At 38.5% G+C, this 11,473-nt stretch overlaps 1 pseudogene; it reads right to left on the reverse strand.

Annotated features, from left to right (window-relative positions):
• Positions 1 to 398: 398 nt before the first annotated feature.
• On the reverse strand, positions 399 to 3,032 carry LOC101608497 (annotated as a pseudogene).
• Between the last annotated feature and the right edge of the window lie 8,441 nt (positions 3,033 to 11,473).

Raw genomic sequence — 11,473 nt, forward strand, 5'->3', positions numbered from 1 at the left:
TATCAAATGCACACTTGAACAAATGAAAAACATACACAATTTTGAGCTGGTTTAGAAGCAAATGTGGTCCATTTTATCAGTGGAAATAATTTTACTACACAGCGCTCAAGAAATGGCAATATGCAAATCTTTAAAGGAATGATAATTTTGCAGATATACCAACAGATAAATGCAGTCTTTTGTTTGATTTTTGCAGTGTTATGAATTAAATTCAGGGCTTCATGTCTGCTAAGCACTCTACCACTGAACAACATCCCTAGGAGCAAATCTGCAGTTCTGAGGGTAACTGGCAGGAACACAGCGGTGGTGGTACTGCAGGGGCAGATGTTAAACATAATAAGCCCTCAGGCAGAAGATACTGAACTAACCACAGCAGCTGTCCAAGTTCCTGAGGTGCTTTAGATACAGCAATAGGTATGCAAAAGCTTCTTAGCCATTGTAATATTCCCACTGCCATGATAAATGATAGACATGTTGTAGGCAATATCTCTGCTTAAGTCTAACTGGTCAACTTCTATGCCCTCAACCACAATTGGTGGGAGCTCCAAGGACTTTTGGTAATAGTGGATTGCAAGGTGAGTTAGCCCCAGTTGATGAAGGCCACAGCCCAATTTGTAGAATGATTCCTGGCAAGGTCCACGAATACTGAGGTATTGAATAAGGAGGGAAAAGCCCTGCATTGTGAGAGCATGTCTCTTCAGCACGTACTTCTGAGACACCACATGGATAAAGGTCAGGCCAATGCAGAGGTTATAGAGTGGCTCATTGGGACAGGCACAAAAGGCTTGCACATACTCTCCAAGTGCATGTTTGACACTACCAGATACAAATGCATTGTGTCCATTTAAAGCACACAGGGTGTGATTATCTGGGTTTTTCAGCATTAGATGGAGACAGAAACGATGATGTCATACATCTTGGGAGTGCATAGTAACTTGATTGAAAATATTCCAGAGCTGGAGTTTATTGACATTTTCCATTACCATTACCCTGATATAATCATATGCCTTTCTGAAATTTTTGTCCAGAATTGCAGCAGACAGAACAAAGTATTCTAGTTTTTTTGCATTTCTGTCTGTTATCATAAAATGAAAAATATCTCAGTGAAGAATCCACAAGCAATTCAGCTTCTTGGAATAGGGAAAATTCACATAAGGAGTATATGGCCTTGAAAAGAAGGTTCCGCCAGTCCTCTTTTGGCAAGACACTTTTGGGGACAGCAAATATTGCTTTTGCATCATAATTTGCTGTCTCTTGGTCATTGTTGTGGGATATTTTGTCCCTTGATAATTTAATAAGGTAGAGATGCCTCTCCCTAGATTTGGAGCTGGATATCAAGCAAACCTGGGCTCTGTTCATAGCTACCTTCAAGACCATGGCCAGCATGGTCAGTAAGGTATCCACATATCCATACATTTTTGCCTTGTGAAAACAACAGAGTCAAACAATGAAGCAACAACTTCAGTTCCTGCTGGGCAGCATTTGCATCCTATGCTAATGTGTCTGGGTCATACATTGGTTCCAGAGCTTCCAGTGCTTTTTCGGGGCAGCCCAGCTGCTGCTGAAGGAGAGTGCAATTTTTGCATCCAGATGGAGTCGGACTAGATCAACAACTTTGCCATAGCTTTCAGCAGCACATTCCATACAGCCCAAGGCCTTTAAACATTCTACGTGCTGTAGCCAAACAACTGCAAGGTTGTATCTTTCAGAGAAAACTAGTGCACTGAGGAGGGTTGGTGCAGAATTATATTCACCAATATCCAGGAAAGCTTCAGCAACATCTACATCTAGATAGAGGTTTCCCATATCATAGGATTCTGTTCTACCAGCTTTGTCAAGAGAGGATTAAGTGGTTCAAGGATGTTGAGATATACAAGGCAGACCATCAACTTCACTGTGATATCTATTGGCATGCCATCAGGTATAGTGCAGAAAATGTTCTCATCAGATTTATTTTCTTCTGAGATGCCTTCTTCTGAACCATTTTTTTCTAGAATAATTCCAGAAAAATTGGTAATCACATCCAGAGCTGTCATACTGCTTGTTAGAAACATATAGCTCTGCTGCGATGTTAACAACTTCCATGGAAACTAGGCCTTGGTGTGTTTGAGAAAGCTTCTTCAATAATATTACTAGCTGAATTACTATCATTGGCTTCATAGTAACTCTTTGCCATATCTCTAGCCAATTGCATAACACGATCTCCATCAGATGGAGACAAGAGATATAAAATACACCTATACCCATCCATGGCCATTTTATGATCACCCATCTGTTCATACAGGCTTGATCTCTCCCACAGATAGTGAAAATTTGAAGGTTCATATTTGAGAGCTTTTGTATAGCAAAAAATGGCCTGGTTAATATTGTCTTGTTCAAGAGTCATTTCCGCCGGTCTAATCCATTCTTCTGTGTCACTGGGATTTAAATGTGCAGCAATCAACTCAAATTACAATGACTTTTCCATGTCACCCTGATCCTCATATATCATGGCAAGAGTAGAGAATGGCTCATAAGCCAAAGGAGCTTGTCTGATGATTTCCATGCACATCAATATGGCTTCTTCACGTTCTCCCCGAGCAAAGTGAATATTCGCTTTACCCATGAGACCCCTCAGAGCTCTGGGTAGTTTACTCTGAAGCCTGTTCTATTTCAACTTTTTGGTTTCACAATTGAGAACCATCTCCAGCACAAATACATCCCCTGCAGGGGATTGCTCAGGTGTTTCCTCCCCTTCCTCTTCTTCCTCCTCTTCCTCATCATCTTCAGTTTCTCCAAGCATGGAAGCAAAAACCTTGTGTACTGACTTAAACCATCCTGTGTTACTCCTTCACTGACATCTTTGTCCAGGGATTTGGTTGAGTCAATTCCTGATGGTGATGGAACTTCAACATCATGCAGATTCTCTCCAACTGATAGTCTTCCTTTTTCTTTCTTCTCATTGGTTTTTCTTTCTTCTCTCTGATTTTCAAACTCTTCAAAGGAGCTTTTCCTTCCAGGTAGTCCATCAGCTCAGGGCTGAACCCAGACATGGATGCAGGGCCCACCAAGGCAGTGAAGACTCTGAGGATGAGAGCCGGAAAAGCAATGATTCCTACACTCCACCAGGCACCATGGAGGGAAGAGCAGCATCCTCCCAGGAAACATACCCAACCCCACATGTTAATTTTTTTTTAATATTTTTATTTACTTATTTGAGAGAGAGAGAGAATGGGTGCTCTAGGGCTCCCAGCCACAGTAAACAAACTCCAGACACATGTGCCACCTGGCTTATGTGGGTACTGAGGAATCGAACCTGGGTCCTTATGTTTCACAGGTAGCTCCTTAACCACAAAGCCATCTCTCCAGCATACATGTTAATTTTTTAACAATAAAAATTGAAAATTAAAAAAGGAACTCTGAAAAAAATCAACCCACTCTAAAAATGGCCAAGCAACAAAATGAAGAGTTCTCAAAGGAAAAATCTCAAATGCTCAATGAACAACTCAAAAGATATTCAACATTTTTGACCATCAGGAAAAGGCAACCAAACTACTTTGATATTTTATCTCACTCAAGTCAGAATGGCTATCACCAAAAAATAAAATGACTACAAATTCTGGCATGGGTGTGGGAAAAGAGGAGCCCTCACTAACTGCTGGTGGGCCTATAAACTTATACAGCCACTATGGAAATCAATAAAGGTTTCTAAAAAACCTAAAAATTAGTCTATGATTTGACCCAGCTATACTACTTCTTGCTGATAATCTGTCTTTCACACCAAATACTGAGGAGGCCCAAGCCCCATCAGAATGATAAGAAAGGGAAACTGACTTCTGGTTAAGATGGCTGCATAGGTACACACAAAGCAGCCTAGAGGGGAAAAAGCCAAAAAACAACCCAGCAAAATACACACTTTTACTAAAAAATGAGGTGTATAGGAAATTGAAACAGCAGCGGAGAAGTAGGAGAGATCCAGAGCATCCAGAGCACACACAGGCAGGCAGAAGCTGCTCTGCCAGGGCAGGTCCTCACCCGAGACTGCTGCAGCAGTGCCCATGCCAGGCTCTGCTTGAGCCACAGGAAAAACCAGGTGAGGGGAGTTTCCTCTCACACCAGAGCTATCTGCAAACTCAAGAAACATGAAGGGAGAACAGCAGTAAATAATGGAGGAGCATATCACAAGGTAGAAGAACACTTGGAACAGCAGGCAAACTAGACCAGCATTGGGTCCCTCCCCTTCTCCACCAGCAGTGTCCAGCACTGGGGAACAGAGCAGCAATCCAGGGACCCAGCCACGCCTACTTGAACTGACAGAGCACCAAAGAGGGACCCAAACAAGAGCAAAGCTGAGACTAAAATCATCCCAAATGGTAACTGGGATCACACCAGGTCAGTACCCACCTAGTAAACCTGGTATATATGCCTGAACCAGAAATGCTGATTGCACCTTCCCTATCAGTATAAATTATATATTAAATCTGATGGATGGTCAAATTTTCCATTCTTAAATAAGGTGTATCTTGGGCTTGATACTTGTTCTTTCTTGAATTATAGTGGCTTTGTTTACTCTTCTGTTATACATTAGGGAATGATACCACCTTATCCAAAGCTGACTTGGAACCCTCTACAGACTTAACTTCCTAGTTGTCAGGATTAAGGGAGAGGATGAGGCACCACACAGCCTAAGGGACAGACAGAGGATCTGGCTGTCATAATACCTACTCTTGGATAAATACTCAGTGCTGTTTTGCATTGAAAGTGTACATTGTTTAGTTATATTTTAGAATTTGCCTGTATTTTGTTCCACTTAGTCTACTTGAATACTCTCATAGCAGACACACCTGACACCTAGCGTCACTTTTGTAGATACTGTGAAAGTCTTCAGAGCCACACCTAGTGCCTTAAGCTCCTACCCTGAAGATATATAACATAAGATTGATTGGTACATCTCATAATACCCAGCTAATGGGAAATTACAATCACTAAATAATCCAAGATCCAAAAATATATACATTATAACACAAGAAACAACAAAAATGAAGACAATATAAATCCACCAAAAAGTATTAATGTATCAGAAATGACCTCCAGTGAGAACAAGTTAGAGGAAATGCCTGAGAATGATTTCAAAAAAAATGACTATAACTATGTTCAAAGAACTTAAAGAAGAAATCAAAGGAAGCAAAGAAGACACAGGATGCCAATTTAATGAAATAAAGAGGTCAATACTAGACATAAATAAGGAAATAGAAATAATAAAGAAAAACCAGTTAGAATTACTAGCAATAAAGAACATACTTCATGAAAAAAAAAAAAAAAAAAACTCTGTAGAAAATCTCACCAGTAGAATGGATGAAAAAGAGTACAGAATATCTAAGCTAGAAGACCAGGTGGCAGATCTAATATAGTCCAATAAAGAGAAAGACAAACCAATACAAAAATATGAGTGGGAATTTCAAATATTCAGGACACTATGAAAAGATCAAATATAAGAATTTAGGGCATAGTATAATGAGAAAAAATTCACTCCAAAGTCATAGTAGGCATCTTCAACAAAATGATAGAAAAAAATTTCCCCCAAATTGTGAAAGAGATGCCAATCAGATACAGGAAACCTTTAGAACACCAGCCAGACAAAACATGAAAAGAACCTCTCCTCACCATATTATAATCAAAATACCAAACATAAAAACCAAAGGAAAAATATTGAAAGCTGTCAGAGAGAAAAATCAAGTTACCTACAAAGGCAAGCCTATCAGGATTACAGCAGATTACTCAACACAAACTTTAAAAGCCAGAAGGGCATGGAGTGGTGTATTCCAAGTTCTGAAAGATAACAACTGTCAACCAAGGTTACTTTATCCTGCAAAGCTATCCATTCAAATAGACGGAGAAATAAGGACATTCCATGACAAAAGCAGGCTAAAGGAATATTTGAAGACAAAACCAGCTACACAGAAAATACTTGAAAGAATCCTCCATGCTGAAGAAAAAGAGAAGCACACATATAAGGAACCGTAAAAAAACAAACAATACTTAAATACGAGTTAACACAAGAGAGCAAAGGTAAAACTGGAAGAACTATAAAAAAAAATGGCAAATATGAATACACAACTTTCAATAATATCTCTTAATATCAATGGCCTCAATGTCCCAACCAAAAGACATAGGTTATCAGGCTGGTTTAAAAAGCAGGATCCTTCAATTTATTGCCTCCAAGGAACTCACCTTTCTACAAAGGATGGACACTACCTTAGGGTGAAAGGATGGAAAACAGTGTTTCAAGGAAATAGACCTACAAAACAAACAGGGGTTTCTAGCCTAATGTCTTACAAGGTAGAATTCAGTCCAACATTAGTTAAGAAAGATAAGGAAAGCCACTTTATGTTGATTAAAGGCACCCTCCAATAGGAGGACATTACAATGGTAAACATATATGCATCTAATATGGGGGACCCCAAATTCATCAAACAAATGCTATTAGAACTAGGGTCACAGATAACACCAAACACAGTGGTAGTGGGCGACTTCAACACCCCACTCTTATCAGTTGACAGGTCATCCTGGAAAAAAATAAACAGAGAGGCATCTGGACTAAAGAGGTCATAGAAGGAATGGACCTAACAGATATGTACAGGTCATTTCACCCAAATGCTGCAGAATATACATTCTTTTCAGCAGCACTTGAAACATTCTCTAAAATAGACCATATTTTAGGACACAAAGCAAATCTTAACAAATACAGGAAAATTGAAATAATTCCTTGCATTCTATCTGACCACAATGGAATCAAACTACAAATCAATAGCAAAAAAGTGGCTATAGAGCACACACAAAATCATGTAAATTAAAGAACACATTACTAAATAATGAATGAGTCAATGAGGAAATCAAACAATTTATAGAGTCAAATGATAATGAGAACACAACTTAACAAAATCTCTGGGACACAATGAAGGCAATCCTAAGAAGTAAATTTATAGCTTTAAGTGCCTATATTAAAAAATTGGAAAGGTAGCAAGTAAACAACCTAATGCTTCACCTTAAAGCCTTGGAAAAAGAAGAACAAGGCATACCACAAATCAGTAGATGGGAAGAAATAATAAAGATTAGGGCAGAAATTAATGAAATAGAAACTAAAAATACAATCCAAAGAATCAATGAAACACAGAGATGGTTCTTTGAAAGGATAAACAAGATTGATAAACCCTTAGCAAATCTGACTAAAAGAAAGAGAGAAGAGGTATAAATTAATGAAATTAGAGATGAAAACATCACAACAAATGCCAGAGAAATTAAAAAACAATCATAAGGACATAATTATAAAAGCATATACTCCACAAAGTATGAAAATCTGAAAGAAATGGATGATTTCCTTGATTTATATGACCTACATAAGTTAAATCAAGATGGGATTATTCACTTAAATAGATGTATAACAACTATGGAAATCTGAACAGTTATCAAAAATCTCCCAACTAAGAAAAGCCCAGACCCAGATGGATTCACTGGTGAATTTTACCTGACCTTCAAGGAAGAGCTAAGACCATGGCTTCTTAAGCTTTCCCAGAAAATAGAAAAAGAAGGAATTCTACCAAAGTCCTTCTATGAAGCCAGAATCACCCTGATACCAAAACCAGGCAAAGATAGAACATAAAAGAAAATTACAGACCAATCTGCCTCATGAACATAGATGCTAAAATTCTCAACAAAACATTGGTCAACAGAATACAAGAATGTATCAGAAAGATCATTAGCTCTGACCAAGTAGGCTTTATCCCAGAGATGCAGGGATGGTTCAATATACGCAAATTGATCAATGTAATACATTATATAAATGGATTGAAGGACAAATATCACATGATCATCTCACTAGATGCAGAGAAAGTGTTTGACAAAATCCAACATCCCTTCATGACAAAAGTCCTACAGAGACTGAGAATAGAATGAACATATCACAATATAATAAGAGCAATTTATGACAAACCTACAGCCAACATATTATTTATGGGGAAAAACTAGAAGCTTTTCAGCTAAAATCAAGAACAAGACAAGGGTGTCCACTGTCCCTACTTTTATTTAACATAGTACTGGAAGTCTTAGCCATATCAATAAGGCAAGAGATGCAAATAAAAGTGATGCAAATTGGAAAGGAAGAGATCAAGTTATCATTATTTGAAGATGACATGACACTATATATAAAGGGCCCTAAAGACTCTACCAGCAAACTGTTAGAGCTGATAAAAACATACAACCATGTAGCATGTACAAAATAAATACACAGAAATCAGTAGCATTCTTATATGCTAACAACAAACACACAGAGGGTGAAATCAGAGAATCACATCCACAATTGCATCAAAGATAATAAAGTACCTTGGAATAAACCTAACCAAGGAAGTAAAGGATTTCTACAATGAAAATGTTTAAACACTCAAGGAAGAAATTGCAGAAGACACTAGGAAGTGGAAAAACATCCCTTGTTCCTGGATTGGAAGAATCAATATTGTGAAATGAAAATCTTACCCAAAAAAATCTATACATTTAATGAAATCCCCATCAAAATTCCAAAAGCATTCTTCATGGAAATAGAAAAACAATCCAAAAATTCATTTGGAAGCACAAAAACCTCAAATATCTAAAATAATGTTGAGCATCAAAAATCAGGCAGGTGGTCTCACCATACCGGATTTTAATTTATACTACAGTGTGGAGAGCTGTAATGTGCCTCACCCTAAAGAAGGCTTCCGCCTTCCGCTAGCCCGATAGCGAGAACTCTCTGGGATAAACAAGTCCTTATTTGGCTGAGGCTGCTTAACGAATTCTGCTTCCTTAATCGTGGACCTATCTGCATGGGCCACATGGCTCACTAGGATTGGCTAGCGCAGGACTACTTAGCTTGTGGGTCAGCTCTCCCCGGGGTTAGAAGATTGTTCAAGGTTCCTGAAGAAACTGCTTAAAGAAGAGCTCTCGGGTTACGTCATTCTTGCTGGTTGAGGTGGTCGCGACACTACAGTCTATAGTAACAAAAATAGCATGGTACTGGCACAAAAGCAGACATGTAGATCAATGGAACAGAATAGAGGACCAAGATGTAAGTACAGGTAGCTATACTGACCTTATATTTCATAAAAATGCCAAAAATACTCATTGGAGAAAAGAGCCGCGGCAGTGAATGGTGTTGGGAAAGCTGGATATTTATCTTTAGAAGGATGAAAATAGATTCTTCTCTCTCTCCATGCACAAGAATTAAGTCCAGATGGATTAAAGAACTTAACATCAAACATGAAACTCTAAAACTGCAAGAGGAAAAAGTAGAGGAAAACCTTCAATATATTTGTCTTGGCATAGACTTTCTGAATACAACCCCAATTACTCAGGCAATAAAACCACAGATTAATCACTGGGACCTCATGAAATTTTAAAGATTTTGTACTGCAAAGGACACTGTGAATGAAGCAAAGAAGCAACCTACAGAATGGGATAAAATCTTTGCCAGCTATATATCTGATAGAGGATTAATATCTAGGATCTATAAAGAACTCAAAAAATTATAAGAAATCAAACAAGCCAATTAAAAAAATCGGCTATGGAGGTAAATAGAGAGTTCTCAAAAGAAGAAATATGGATGGCATATAAGCATCTGAAAAAATGTTCTTCGTCCCTAGTCATCAGGAAATGCAGATTAAAACTACATTGAGATTCCATCTCACTCCTGTTGGATTGGCTACCATCATGAAAACAAATGATAATCAATGCTGGTGGGGATGTGGAAAAAGAGGAACTCTTCTACACTGTTGGTGGAATGCAATGTGGTCCAGTCATTGTGGAAATCATTGTGGAGGTTCCTAAAACAACTAAAGATTGATCTCCCATATGACGCAGCTATCGTACTCCTAGGTATATATGCTAAGGACTCATCTCATTTCCTTAGAAGTACATGCTCAACTATGTTTATAGATGCTCTATTTATAATAGCTGGGAAATGGACCAGCTATTATAAATATCTTACCAGCCAAAATGTCCCTCAACTGATGAGTGGAGAATGAAGATGTGGCTCATTTATACAATGGAATTCTACTCAGCAGTAAAGAAAAAGGAACCATGAGATTTGCAGAAAAATGGATGGATCTGGAAAGGATTATACTAAGTGAGGTAACCCAGGCCCAGAAAGCCCAGTGCTGCATGTGAATCCTAGCTACAGATGATTGGGCTTCTGTGTGAGAAGGAAAAAACTCAGTATCAGAGGCCAATAAACTAATAAAGAGATACAAATGGAAGAGAAAGGAAGGAAGGAGGGTACTTAATAGGTTGGTAATATGTATATATATTATATACATATATATATATATATATATATATATATATATATATATATATATATATATATATATATGTGTGTATATGTATGTGTGTGTGTGTATATATATATATATATATGTAAGTAGAAGACTAGATTAATGGGAGTGAAAAGGCCCAAAGTGAGGTCAGGGGAGGAGAGTGCGTAAAGGCAAGGTGGAGGGAGGGCTAATCAAAATCTAAGAAGATATAAATCAATCATATGGAATCCTCCAGTTATGGACAATGGAACATTCAGGAGCCATAGTTCATTGCTAGAAAATTTTCAGTGCCAGGGATGGGATACCTTCCAGTGAGTTGTTGGCCAGGGAGGTCCCTGATGCCTCCAAAACATTATAGGCCATTGCCAAGGCCCTTGTTTTTCCATCAGTAATAAATGGTAAGACCCTATTGCTGAAGACTCCATATACTTGGCCTGCAAGTCCACTGAGAAATCCTGCTGGAACTAAGCTGATAACCTCCTCCATGTAGACCAGTTGACAGAAAGCTGGAAGAAGCCATTCTACATGCAGTTCAATGGGAGAAAGAGATACTACCAGTAAAGATACTGAACAGTGGACACTGCAAGTCTTATAATTGGCCAACCAGGCCAAATGAGCCAACAGGTGCAATAGTGACACATCTGTCATGTTGGAAACCAACTGCCCTCCAATTGGACTGGAGGCCCGCTTAATGGGAGGGAATACATCCCCAATACTGAAAACTTAAAATAGGGGTAGTCATGAGCCCTAGGGGTGTAACATCTGCTTATGTCTGGATAAGTGTATATATATTACGCTTATCAAATTGCCTAGTGAACACTTCTCTTAATATTTATACCCTTGATTAATACTACTCTCACTTTGTGTAGAGAATCTTCTTTCAGATGGCAGTGACCTTGGGACAACTTAGAAGTTATTATGGTGCTTGAAAGAAGTGACTAGAGTACCAAGTAACATCTTGATCACACCTTCCAAGGCTCAGGGTCTAATGTGGAAAGAATGTAAGAGCCAAAGGAAGGGTAGGACTCCTTACAACATGCTCCTTCTAGACATAAAATGGCCTTGATATCCATGACCTCATAGTGCCTGACACTACCTACACGAGACCATCATAAGAGGAGGGAAAGATCATGACATCAATATAAAAGAGA

The sequence above is a fragment of the Jaculus jaculus genome, chromosome 2 (genome assembly GCF_020740685.1).
Source record: "Jaculus jaculus isolate mJacJac1 chromosome 2, mJacJac1.mat.Y.cur, whole genome shotgun sequence".
In the NCBI taxonomy this organism is placed as follows: Eukaryota; Metazoa; Chordata; class Mammalia; order Rodentia; family Dipodidae; genus Jaculus; species Jaculus jaculus.